Source organism: Syngnathoides biaculeatus, chromosome 8 (genome assembly GCF_019802595.1).
Source record: "Syngnathoides biaculeatus isolate LvHL_M chromosome 8, ASM1980259v1, whole genome shotgun sequence".
Taxonomy (NCBI): Eukaryota; Metazoa; Chordata; class Actinopteri; order Syngnathiformes; family Syngnathidae; genus Syngnathoides; species Syngnathoides biaculeatus.
In genome coordinates, this window is record NC_084647.1 from 29,873,854 (window position 1) to 29,886,813 (window position 12,960).

Genomic DNA, 12,960 nt, shown 5'->3' on the forward strand with positions numbered 1-12,960 from the left:
TCTGGGTGCACCTATGAACCAATAGCCATGCTAATGTCCTATATTATCTGTTTGACAGTGTGGCATAACAGTTGAATGTCTGATATCATTTGTTTAAGATTTTTGTTTTCTGGACACCAAGATTTCAGCGACATCACTGAGGGATTTTTTTTAATAAATTACCCTTCAATGTATGGCTTTTTGGTCGTTACAATGTTCAATCTTCACTTGATGTAATGCAAGTATTTGTCTCTGGGTGCTTCTTTTCTTTCTTTTAACTCCTTATGCTTTTCTATGTGATTTTACAAAGTGACTAACTTCTGACTGAGAATTTTTGCCCCTTTTGAAAATTCCTGGTCGATGTCAGCGTTGAGTGTGATCAACTGAAGATTTGATGTTGTGAAATGCAATATTCAAATAAAAAACAGAGTGGCTGGCGGTTACATTCACCCCAAAAAAAATATCAAGAGTTCAGACGCAAAAGCAGAAACATCCATTTTTGTTGTTTCTGTAGATTCTTTGATTCATATTGTGTGTGTTTCTTTCGGCTTGTCCCTTTCGGGGTCGCCACAGCGTATCATCTCAGATGAATGCATATATATGTTTGGCACAATTTTTACGCCGGATGCCATATATAATAAATATAAATAAATTTGTTTATTATATATTGTTTATGTATATATATATGAGGTCTCCCGCTCTCGTAAAAATGTCATGTGTTCATCGACATATTTTCGTTTAACTGTGCATTTTGAGATTGAAAATATTATGAATTATTTTCTCCAAAGATCACCGTCCAGCTGTGAAACTTTGAGCTATTTTCATTGCAAAAATACTGTGCGAGCCTTTCTTGGTGTGGTCATGTGACCGTGGTCAGGACATGCAGTGCTCTTCTCCGTACCAACGTCATCCTGCAAGAGGTTAACGCTTCCTTCTCAAACCCAGTAGTGCTCTATAGTCAGCTGACGAGGATGAAAGGCGAAGTTTATACAACAGTGGTGAGGCCAGCCAGGTTGTACGGATAAGAGACGGTGGGACTGAAGAGACAACAGGAAGCACAGCTTGAAGTGCCATAAATGAAGAGGTTGAGGTTCTATCTATGAGTGAGCAGGTTGGACAGGATTTAAAATGAGCTCATTCAAGGGAGAGCCAAAGTTGGATGTTTTGGAGACAAGGTTCGAGAGAGGAGATTTCAATGGTTTGGACATGTCCAGAAGCGAGCGAGTGAGTATATAGGTAGAAGGGTGCTGAGGATGGAACTGCCAGGCAAAAGAATGAGAGGAAGACCAAAGAGAAAGTTGATGGATTTTGTGAGGGAAAGCATGAGGGGAGTGGGTATTAGAGAGAAAGATGAAGGATATGGGATTACATGGAAAAATATAACACCATGTGGCAAACCCTAATGGGACAAGCCAAAAGAAAAATAAGAAGGACCAGCAGAATGTGTGCCCAAAAAATGGGACGAGGCAGAAAATAGTAAATTTGCTAATTAAGAATAATAAGAATATCAACTTAATTGCCAGAGGAAAAAAACAGTTCGAATGCCTGCAAGTTTTGACTTGCATTGATCTGTAGTACTTTCCCGATGGAAGAAGCTGGAAGACCTGGTGGGCAGGATGTGGAGGAACCGAAAAAATCCTGCCTGCTTTGGACCTAGTTCGCGTTGCATGTATGTCCTCAATAGTGGGTAGAGTGGTGGCGATAGTCTGTTCAACTGTTTTGATTGTCCGTTGTAGTCAGAGTTTGTCCTTTTTTGTGGTGGGCCCAAACCAGACTGTGATGGAGGTACCCAGTCCTAATTAGATGACCGCTTTGGAGAACTGACTTGGCGGCTCGTGTGGCAGACCGTGCTTCCTCAGAAGCTGCAAGAAGTAAATCCTTTGCTGGACTTTTTGAGGATAGAATTGATGTTCGTTTCCCACCACAGGTCCTTTGAGACTGTAATTCCCAAGAACTTGATGATATTGACAGTTACCACAAGACAGTTGGACACTGTCAGGGGCAGCTGTGGTGAAGGTTGCCTCCTGAAATCCATAATCATCTCTATAGTCTTGAGAGTGTTCAACACCACGTTGTGTTGACCACACCAAAGCTCCAGTCTCGCCACTTTCTGTCGATATACAGACTTGTCACCGTCTTTGATGAGACCGATGACTGGTTTCATCTGCAGACTTCAGGAGTTTGACAGTCGGATGCCACGAGGTGCAGTCGTTAGTGTAGAGTGAGAAGAGCAGAAGGGAGAGGACACAACCTTGGGGTGCTCTGGTGCTGATGGTGCCCTAACCCTGGTGTACCCCCACCTGTTGTGTCCTGCCCGTCCGGAAGTTGTAGATCCACTGGAAGATGGCAGGCAAGACGCCGAGCTGGAGAAGTTTGGAGGAGAGGAGTTCAGGGATGATGGTGTTGAACGCAGAACTGAAGTCCACAAACAGGATCCTCGCATAGGTTTCCCTCGCTGTCAAGATGTTCAAGGATGAAGTGCAGACCCATGTTGACTGCATCATACACAGACCTGTTAGCTCGAGAGGCAAACTCCAATGGGTCCAGCTAAGGACCTGTGACGCTCTTGAGGTGGTCCAGCACAAGGCGTTCAAAAGACTTCATGACAACAGATGTCAAGGCAACGGGCCTGTAATCATCAAGACCTGAGACTGCTGCTTATTTTGGGACCAGTGTAATGGTGAAGCAGGCTGGTACTTCACGCAGTTCTAGAGACTTGAAGATTTTTGTGAAGACATGAGCAAGTTGGTCTGCGCAGACTTTGAGGGCACAGGGCTGCAGAACATCCAAAGTCTTTGTTGGTCCTGATCAAAAGCAGAAGTTCATCCATTTTGTTGGCTAGGGAGCGTAGGTTCGCGAGATGAATCGACAGGAGCCCTAGTCGATGTCCTCTTTTCCGCAGCTTAACTTGTGAGGGTTAGGGTTGGGCCCCCCTTCGTCGCCGATGCGAAGCCTTGAAGAGTACGCCGACGAGTAACTCCAGAAAAAGATTCAGCGAATTGGTGAGAGTTGTCGAAAAAAGTCCGGAGAATACTCTCTGATGGTTAGCACGTCCTCTTTTGTGTACTTGAGTCCCGAGACGCCTGAAAAACACACAAACAGTACCATTCAGTATGTCCCGACTGCGGCTACACTGGTAGGTGCCATCTTAATTTATACATATAGATATACAATATGAAGAGCTGCGCCTCCCATCCCTATATGTTGGCCACATTGAATGTGGGGTTCTGATGTGGCAGCTATGTCATGAGGTACTGTCTATTGTGCCATAGAGCGCACTAAACCAACCCTCATTATACTTGCCTAAAAGTAGAACCTAGGTTGTTTTTGTACCCCTCTCAAGTGCCATAAAACGGGTAGATCCACGCTGACTAAAGCAATCTATTAGCTCGCCTGCTGGCACTCATTTGGCGCTGGATAGATCTTGGGCAATTTTCTCCCATTCATTCTGCCAAGAGCATCTGTGCAGTTAATTGTGTGGCTATCAGACGAACTGCAGTACCCTGTACGTCTGCACATATGCACCTAAATCATGCACAGTTGGTCAAAATGGCATCACCCGTGAACAAAGTAAATGTGAAATATTTTGTTGTTTTGTTGTTGTATTTGTTTTTGGAAATGCGACATTGACCTAAAGTAACATGATATTCTCAAACTTTTTTTCGAGCCTGAAAATTCTCATTAGATGATCACTTTTTCGACCCATTTGTATCCAAACTCTCACTACCACCCATTCGTGAACAATCCTATTTAGTGACAATTAATACATCCATCCATCCATTCTCTTAGCCGGTTATCCTCACAAGAGTGCTGGACCCTATCCCAGCTGTCAACGGGTAGGAGGTAGGGTACACCCTGAACTGTTTGCAAGCCAATCGGAGGGCACATGGAGACAGACAATAGTCGCACTCACAATTCACACAACTCAGGGGCAATTTAGAGTCTCCAAATAATGTTACATGTTTTGGAGATGTGAGAGGAAACCAGAGTTAGAGAAAACCCACACAGGCATGGGGAGAACATGCAAGCTCCACACAGGCAGGGTCAGAATTGAACCCAGTTCCTCAGAGCTGTGAGAACAACACTTTACAGCTGTGCCAATGTGCTGCACAATTACTACATCTACTTTTTTATGATATTTTATGAGTTACCAAATTGTTGTTTTTCAGCACATTTCACAGCTGAAACAGACTCTCGTATTCAAATTAATCTTAGTGTATTAAAGTGTTGAAAATTAATTTAGAGCATCCATTTAGGCTAAGGTTGATAGCTTGGCCTTCATTACGTCAATCCTTTTGTCTCTGTTCAATGAACCACAATCATATCGAATAAATTCAAGAGGAGGGGAAAGGGGCAGAGAAAGATGTTGTTGCCAAACTGGCAGGCCACGAATGAATGTACAATATGTAGTATAAATCATTCTATGTTAAGCAGGCTTAATCCTGTTGACTAAGAATGGTCACAGGCAGTCATGCCAACCAGCTTTGTGTAAAAAGAGCGCAGCTCAGAATTATACCAAATGTGGTTCTCCTAAGCACAAAATGAGAATGTCAGTGGCAGCAAGTGGCAATATAGGATGGTTGACCTACCAACTTGTTCTCTGCCATAAATCTCCGAGTAGTGTTATTTTCAAAATGTTCTCATTTTATTGGCAACTATGTGGTCACTGAAATAACTAATTTCTCAAAGAAATGTGAATGAGTGAAGGATTTTTTTGTATTTGTTTCATTTATCATACTCATTATAACCCTAAATGGAAAACTCTCAATTCACACTCTGTTTTATGTTCAATTTGCACACCCCATATCAACGTGATTGCACAGACACAGGTATGATAGGAAATGGGGTCAGTGCCTTGCTTAAGGGCAACTCAACAGCAGTCACGATGCAGACTAGTATGCCACAAAGAACTGATTGCCATTTATATTATGTTCGCAGTGGGCACAAGCCCTCGAGGCAGATGACTTACGGGCACCCTTTTTATAAGCAGATTTTTTTTTCCAATACCGTAAATAAAAATTGCAGCCTTGTCACGGTTAACCAGTTACATACTAAATAGTTCAATGGTCGGGAGCATCAATCAATCAATCCATCCATCCATCCATCAATCAATCAATCAATGTTTGTTGTACTTTTCAATCCCAAAAACCAATCATCGACATGGAGGTCAGGGTGGGGCTGGGGATATCGTTAACATACTCTTTCACATCGAAACTCAATCACCAACAGGGGGCTTAGGTGTGTGCGCTAATCAAAAATGTCCATTCCTGAAAAGGGCCACATTAAACATATTAGGACATATAAATTTGTGTGTTGGGGTTACACGTAATACACTGAATGAAAATATAGACTTAGAACACTTTTGTTTTTGCTCCCATTTTTCATGAGCTGTACTTCAAGATCTGAAACTTTTTCGACATACATCTAAAACCATTTCCCTGAAATATTTTCCACAAGTCTGTCTAAATCCTTTGTCAAGATAATTGATCCCAGCTCAAAGGTATGTCATGTCAAGATCCTGAGCATGAGTATTGCATGGTTGTGCCATAAGATGGCCACTCTTCTTTTTCTTTCGGGTTGTCCCGTTAGAGGTCACCACAGCATGTTATCTTTTTCTATGTGCACCTATCTCCTGCAACTTCCCCTCTAACACCAACTTCCCTCATGTCTTCCCTCACAACATGCATCAACTGTCATGCTCTTTTGCCTGGCAGCTCCATCCTCAGCATCCTTCTACAAATGTACTCACTCTCTTGCCTCTGGACATGTCCAAACCAGCAAAGTCTGCTTTCTCGAACCTTGTCTCCACAACATTCAACTTTGGCTGTCCCACTAATGAACTCATTTCTAATCCTATCCAACCTGGTCACTCCGAGCCAGAACCTCAACATCTTCATTTCTGCCACCTCCAGTTGTGCTTCCTGTTGTCTCTTCAGTGCCACCGTCTCTAATCCATACATCATGGCTGGCTTCACCACTGTTTTATAAACCTTCATCCGAGCAGAGGCTCTTCTGTCACACAACACACCAGACACCATCTGCCAGGTGTTCTCACCTGCTTGGACCCGTTTCTTCACTTTCTTACGACACTCACCATTGCTCTGGATTGTTGACCCCAAGTATTTGAAGTCATCCACCCTCGATATCTCTTCTCTCTGGAGCCTCACTCTTCCACCTCCACCCCTCTCATTCACGCACATGTATTCTGTTTTACTTCAGCTAATCTTCATTCCTCTTTTCCAGTGCATGCCTCCATCTTTCTAATTGTTCTTCCACCGGCTCCTTGCTTATACTGCATATCACAATATCATCTGGGAACATCATGGTCCAAAGGAATTCCAGTTTAACCTCATCTGTGAGCCTATCCATTACCACAGCAAACAGGAATGGGCTAGAGCTGATCTCTGACGCAGCCCCATCTCCACAATAAATTCTTCTCTCACACCAATGGCACACCTCACCACTGTTCTGCTGTCCTCAAACATGTCCTGTACTATTCTAACATATTTCTACACCACACCAGACTTACGCATGCAGTACCACAGTTCCTCTCTTGGTACTCTGACACAATCTAGCTCCTTCTGACCTTCTCTGTACTTTTCCTCAAGGCAAATAATGCATCTATGGTACTCTTTCTAGGCATGAAACCACACTGTTGCCTGCAAATACTTACGTCTGTCCTGAGTCTACCCTCCACTACTCTTCACCATAACGTCATTGCGTGGCTCATCAACTTTATTCCTCTATAGTTCCCACAGCTCTGAAAATTGCCTTTGTTCTTAAAAATGAGAACCAGCACACTTTTCCACTATTCTTGAGGCATCCTCTCGCCTGCTAGTATTCTGTTGAATAAGTTGGTCAATAACTCCACAGCCACCTCTCCAATTGCTTCCATACCTCCATCGGTATGTCATCAGGACCAACTGCTTTTCCATTTTTCATCCTTTTTAGTGCCTTTATAACTTCCCCCTCACCAATCATTACCACTTCCTGGTCCTTCACACTTGGCACTTCTACTCTTCCTTCGCTCTCATTTTCTTCATTGATCAAATTCTAAAAGTATTATTTCCATCTATCGAGCACACTACTGGCACCATTCAACACATTTCCATCTCTACCCTTTATCACCCTTTCCTCCTGCACATCCTTCGCATCTCTCTCCCTGTCTGGCGAACATGTAGAGATCTTTTTATCCTTCTTTCGTGTCCAACCTGATGTACATGTCATCATATGCCTCTTGTTTAACCTTCGCCACCTCTACCTTTGCCCTATGTCACATCTGAATGTATTACTTTCACCTATCCTCAGTCCTCTCAGTGTCCCACTTCTTCTTCGCCAACCTCTTTCCTTGTATGACTTCCTGTATTTTGGGATTCCACCATCAAATCTTCTTTTCCCCTTTCCTACCAGAAGACCCACAAAGTACTCTCCGAGCTGTCTCTCTGATCATCTTGGCTGTAGTTGTCCACTCTTCCAGGAGCTCCTCCTGTCCATCGAGAGCCTGTTTTCCCTCTTTTCAAAAGGTCGCACAACATTCTTCCTTTTTCAGCTTCCATCACATGGTTCTCAGCTTTAGATGTGTCTTTTTAATCTTCCTACCCACCACCAGAGACATCCTACACACCACCATCCTATGGTTTGGTTCCCTACCACTACTTTACACTAAGTAACCTCTTTCAGATTACATCGTCTGCAATAAATATAATCCATTTTTGTGCTTCTACCTCCACTCTTGTAGGTCACTCTATATTCCTGCCTCTTCTGGAAAAGTGTTCACTACAGCCATTTTCATCCTTTTTGCAAAGTCCACCACCATGTGTCCCTCAAAGTTCCTTGCCTGGATGCCGTATTTACCCATCACACACAAATTCCTTCGGAGATTTCTTTTCTGCTGGAGGAAGTCCCATCTATACTGTGGGCTACCAGTAAACATGATGTTTGGCTAATTAAAAACTGTCCACCTGTTCAGATTGAGCCTAAATTGTTTTATCACCCCGTACAGCATCAATACCCATTACGTGCAGATGCTGTTGACGGGTTTTGACCGGGATTTGAAGAGTTGCTCAAAGCTGGAATAATTGTAAAATGTGATATTTTACCAGTTCAAACGTTGATATTTCTGGTGGAAAAAAAAATCAGACCTCGAGGTCAACCAAGCGAATGGTGTTTTGCTCAAGATTTGGATAGGGCAGGTGACTGACTTCCTCATCATGCGTTAAATGGACACCTGAGGCTACCAGTGCCTCAAGTGTGCCTTGCAGTCCTGCCCAACTCGAGGGTTCACGGACTCATCCAAACCCTTTGTTCAGTTTGGAGACGAATGCCATGGAAACGTTACATCAGTGTTGCTTCAATGCCACGGTGACCACAAGGTCTTCCTGCGTGCCTTCATGTGGTGGCAACCTGTGAGCACCGCCTGTACTTGCGACGCGTGACTATGTGGGAATGCCCCGCTCACTCTGTCCCCCATTGTGTAAGCTCTATTTTGCAAGAGTACCTTTCATCACAGTTATCTGCTCTCTGATGCCAGGAAACACATTCATACAACACTACAGAATCTGGAAAATAGACTCTTGCATGACATCAAACCCGGTGACGTCGTGCTGATAAAAAACATCCGGCGGAAAATGTGGAGACATCAGCACTGGCTGACCCACACTCCAGTGAAGGATGCTCAACGCGCTTCGTGGGTTCACAGATCACACTGCATGTTGGTCCCAGCACCTCTGATGGTCCTGAGTCCTCAACTCTCCTCATCTTCTATGGTGATTGACGATAAAGGTCATCAAGGTCAAAAAGGTGAGCCTATGAAGGCTGATCCGACTTCCTGTATGATATCGATCATTGTTCACTTTCCTCATCCATAATCTGCTACATACTCAATGACGACTGTCTTATAATTTTTGCTTAAAGCGGTCCTGTAAATTTGTGAGGTTGTTGTTTTGTTGATAAATGATGATTTGCTGTTTAATTTTTTGTAGTTTTACTTGACTTTGATTTACTTTCTTCAAGCTTATTAATATTTAGTATTAGTTGCTTTACTTCACTTCCTTTTGGGTCATTAATGTAATGTCAATGTAAATTACTCATTAAGTTTTTTGGAGCAACTAGTTTGAGTGTAGGCCTCACAATTCTGAGGAATCTGGCTTCAACTCCCAGATCCGCTTGAGTAGAGGGTATATGTTCTCTCCATGGCTGCGTGGGTTTTCTCCGGGCACTCCGGTTTCATCCAACATCCACAAAACATGCATTAATTTGAGACTCTAAATTGCCCCTAAGTATGATTGTGAGTGCAACTGTTGTCTGTCTCCATGTGCTCTGTGATTGGCTGGCAACCAGTTCAAAGTGTACCTTGCTTCCTGTCTGATGACAGCTGAAATTGGCACCAGCACTCCCACGACCCTCGGAATGATAAGCACCTTAGAAAATGGATGAATGGTTGGATGGACTTTTAGTCGGCTCATTTGTAAGGGGTGACAACTCATCAGACTTGTATCTTTTTATCTCTTTCCAAAGACTTCTTCTCCCTGCAGCCACACGTATCTTGTCCAGGTGTTCCTCATTGTCTTGTCAATCATTGTGTATTTAAGTCCCTGGTTTCTTTCAGTTCTTGTCAGTCCATTATTTATTGATGTCATGTTCATCCATGCCCATGCCATTGTCTCTCTGTGCCACATCTTGACTTGTTCCCGGTCTATTTTTATTTAAGGTTTTCTTTGTTTCTTTTGTGCGTAGTTGGGGCACCTTTTTTGGTGTACATTTTTGGATTTAAATACAATTTTGTTGCAATGGACAATGATACAATGTCCTGGATTCAAAATGGATACTTTCCCACAACCACCATGCCCCACTACTGTCCTCTGACTTCGGCGTTGACCATCCATGAACAGGATGTGAGACAATCTTCAAACAACAAAAGATTAACAAACCTGCAGGCCCAGACCTCATTTCCCCATTCCGCCTCAAAATCTGTGAAGACTAACTTGCTTCAGTCTTCAGAAAGATCTCCAGCAGAACTTTGATGATTACAGGCCTGTTGCCTTGACGTCTGTGGTCATGGAGTCCTTTATACACCTTATGTTAGACTACCTCAAGATCATCACAGGTCATCTGCTGGACCCACTGCAGTTTGCCTACTATGCAAATGGGTCAGCCAATGATCCAGTGAACATGGGATTGAACTTCACCCTTGAACACCTCGATAACGTGGGGACCTACGCGAGGATGCTCTTTGTGGACTTCAGCTCTGCGTTCAAACCATCCTCCCCAAATGTCTCTCCTCCAAACTTCTCCAGCTCAATATCTTTCATTCCATCTGCCAGTGGATTTAAAACTTGCTAACGAGCATGACACAGCTGGTGAGGCTTGAGGACAAAGACCTCATCCACGTGCACCATCAGCACCGATGCTCCCCAAGGTGGTGTCCTGTCCTCACTGTTATTCTCTCTCAACAGAAATGACTGCATCTTAACGCACCTTGCTGTCAAACTCCTATCGTTACCCGATGAAACGACAGTTATGGGCCTCATCAAAGACAATGACGAGTCTGTGTATAGACAGTGGAGAGGCTGGGGTTTTGCAATGGCCGACACAACCTGGAGCTGAACACACTAAAGATTGTAGAGATGATTGTGGACTTTTAGAGGCATATTTTATCACAGCTGCAGTCTAATTGTCTTGAGTCAGCCATTGAGAACTTCAAGTTCCTGGAAATTACTGTCTCACAGGACATGAAGTGACAGATAAACATCAACTACATCCTCAAAAAGGATATACTCCCTCCGGTTTCTGAGAACGCAGTGTCCTGTAGTATATTTTGGCATTATATTAGATGAAACCTGAGTGAGGAGAATTAAGGTCTGATCTTAGAAAGGAAGATAGACAAACTCCCTGAGTAATTCTACATCAAAACAACACTAAGGTCTGCTTCAAAGAAATTCTATTTCCATTTGGGGGTTTTAGAGTTAGCCACCTCACGGGTGATCACCCGAGGTTATTACCAGGGGTTATTGCACCCAAGTATTCAATAACCAAAAACTTCCCGGGGCCAGTAAGGAGGTGAAATGAAATAGGTGATGTGGAGAAGGGAGGGTCTCCGCAGGAAAGATGAGAGTGGGGCCTCCTGTCCATGCCAATGGGGGTTGGAGGATTTTTTTAAGGAGAGGGCAAAGGTCAAGAGGACCTTTTGTTTTTTTGGCACTCGAGAATGAAACTTGATGGTCACAATGGTTGACACATGTAATCTGTCAATGTGAAGGGAAGCTGTAAAGAAGGATGTTTCCAGGAGTTAGGTGAGTTCTTGTCTCAGCAACCATGAAAGCTGTGTTCTGCTTGGCTAGCCAGTACCCATCAGATGCCTCCAAAATTCCACAGGCCAAAAAGGCCCAATAAAACTCCTTCAGAATATCCATTCCTCATCACAACTCTCCAGCAACTTTTCAGGCATGATAGGAACTTTGTCCACAACGCTAGTCCGTCGTTTCAACAACAGAGGCGTAAAACATGGTCCATCTGGGCTCAATGTCTCCCTCCTTCTTAAGGAGATGGTAAAAGTTCTGCCAAAGGTGGTAGGTGAAACTCCTCCTGACCAGGGACTAAGACAGTTGTCGTCTGCAGACTCTCACAACACATTACATCTGGCAGGGAAGACTGGCATCTTCCTCTACCGTTGAGGCTCACACAAACAGGTCGTGATTGGCCATGAGTGTTATGGAATTTTACTACAAACCTGTGGTGATTTTTGTACATTGACAATGAAAGTGGTGATGAATATCAGTGGTTGGAGTTTAGTGGACTTTTATAAATTGACTTTTAAAACACAGTTCAGATATTAAGTTGAATGCTTGATTTTGTGTGCACAATTTTTGCAATCTTATGTTCTTGGCAGGCAGTACGGTGGTGCGTCTGGTTATGGTGTTGTGCCTCACTGTTCTGAGAACTAGGGTTCAAATCCTGACCCTGTCTATATGTAGTTTGTGTGTTCTCCCCATGCCTACATGGGCTTTCTCCGGGCACTCACTTTTCCTCCCACATCCCCATAAGATGCTTTAATTGGAGACTCCAAATTGCCCTGAGGTGAGATCCTGACTGTGAGTAGTTGTTTGTCTCTATGTGTCCTGCGATTGGCTGCCAACCAGTTGATACAAAGTCCACATCACTGCAGACGCCGCACCTATCCACTTGTCGATCTCCAGCTCCATTCTTCCATCACTCTTGAACAAGACCCCAAGATACTTGAACTCCTTCACTTAGGGCAGAACCTCATCCCAAGCTTGTCTGGAATGCAATTTGATGTTAAGTTTGCCACTTAATAAACAGGAAAATGGATGGATATATATATCCAGCCTTAGCCACTTATCCTCACAAGGACTGCTGGAACCGATCCCAGCTGTCAACGGATAGGAGGCAGGGTACACCCTGAACTGGTTGCCAGCCAATCGCAGGGCACATGGAGACACACAACAGTTGTACTCACAATCCCACCTCGGGGCAATTTAGAGTGTCCAATAGGTGCATGTTTTTGGGATGTGCGAGGACACCGGAGTGCCAGGAGAGAACCCCAACAAGCACGGGGAGAACATGCAAACTGCACACAGGTGGGGACGTGATTTGAACCCGGGACCTCAGAACTGTGAGGCCAAAACTATATATATATATATATATATATATATATATATCCATTCATCCATCCATCCATTTTTTTAGCCACTTATCCTCACGAGTTTCACAGGTGTGCTGGAGCCTATTCCAGCTGTCAACGGGCAGGAGGCCGCATACGCCCTGAACTGGTTGCCAGCCAATCACAGGGCACATGGATAGAGACAACAGTCACACTCACAATCACAACTAGGGACAATTTAGAGTGACCAATTAATGTTGCATGTTTTTGGGATGTGGGAGGAAACTGGACTGCCCAGAGAAAACTCATGCAGGCATGGGGAGAACATGCAAACTCCACACAGGCAGCTTTGCAGCCAGGCC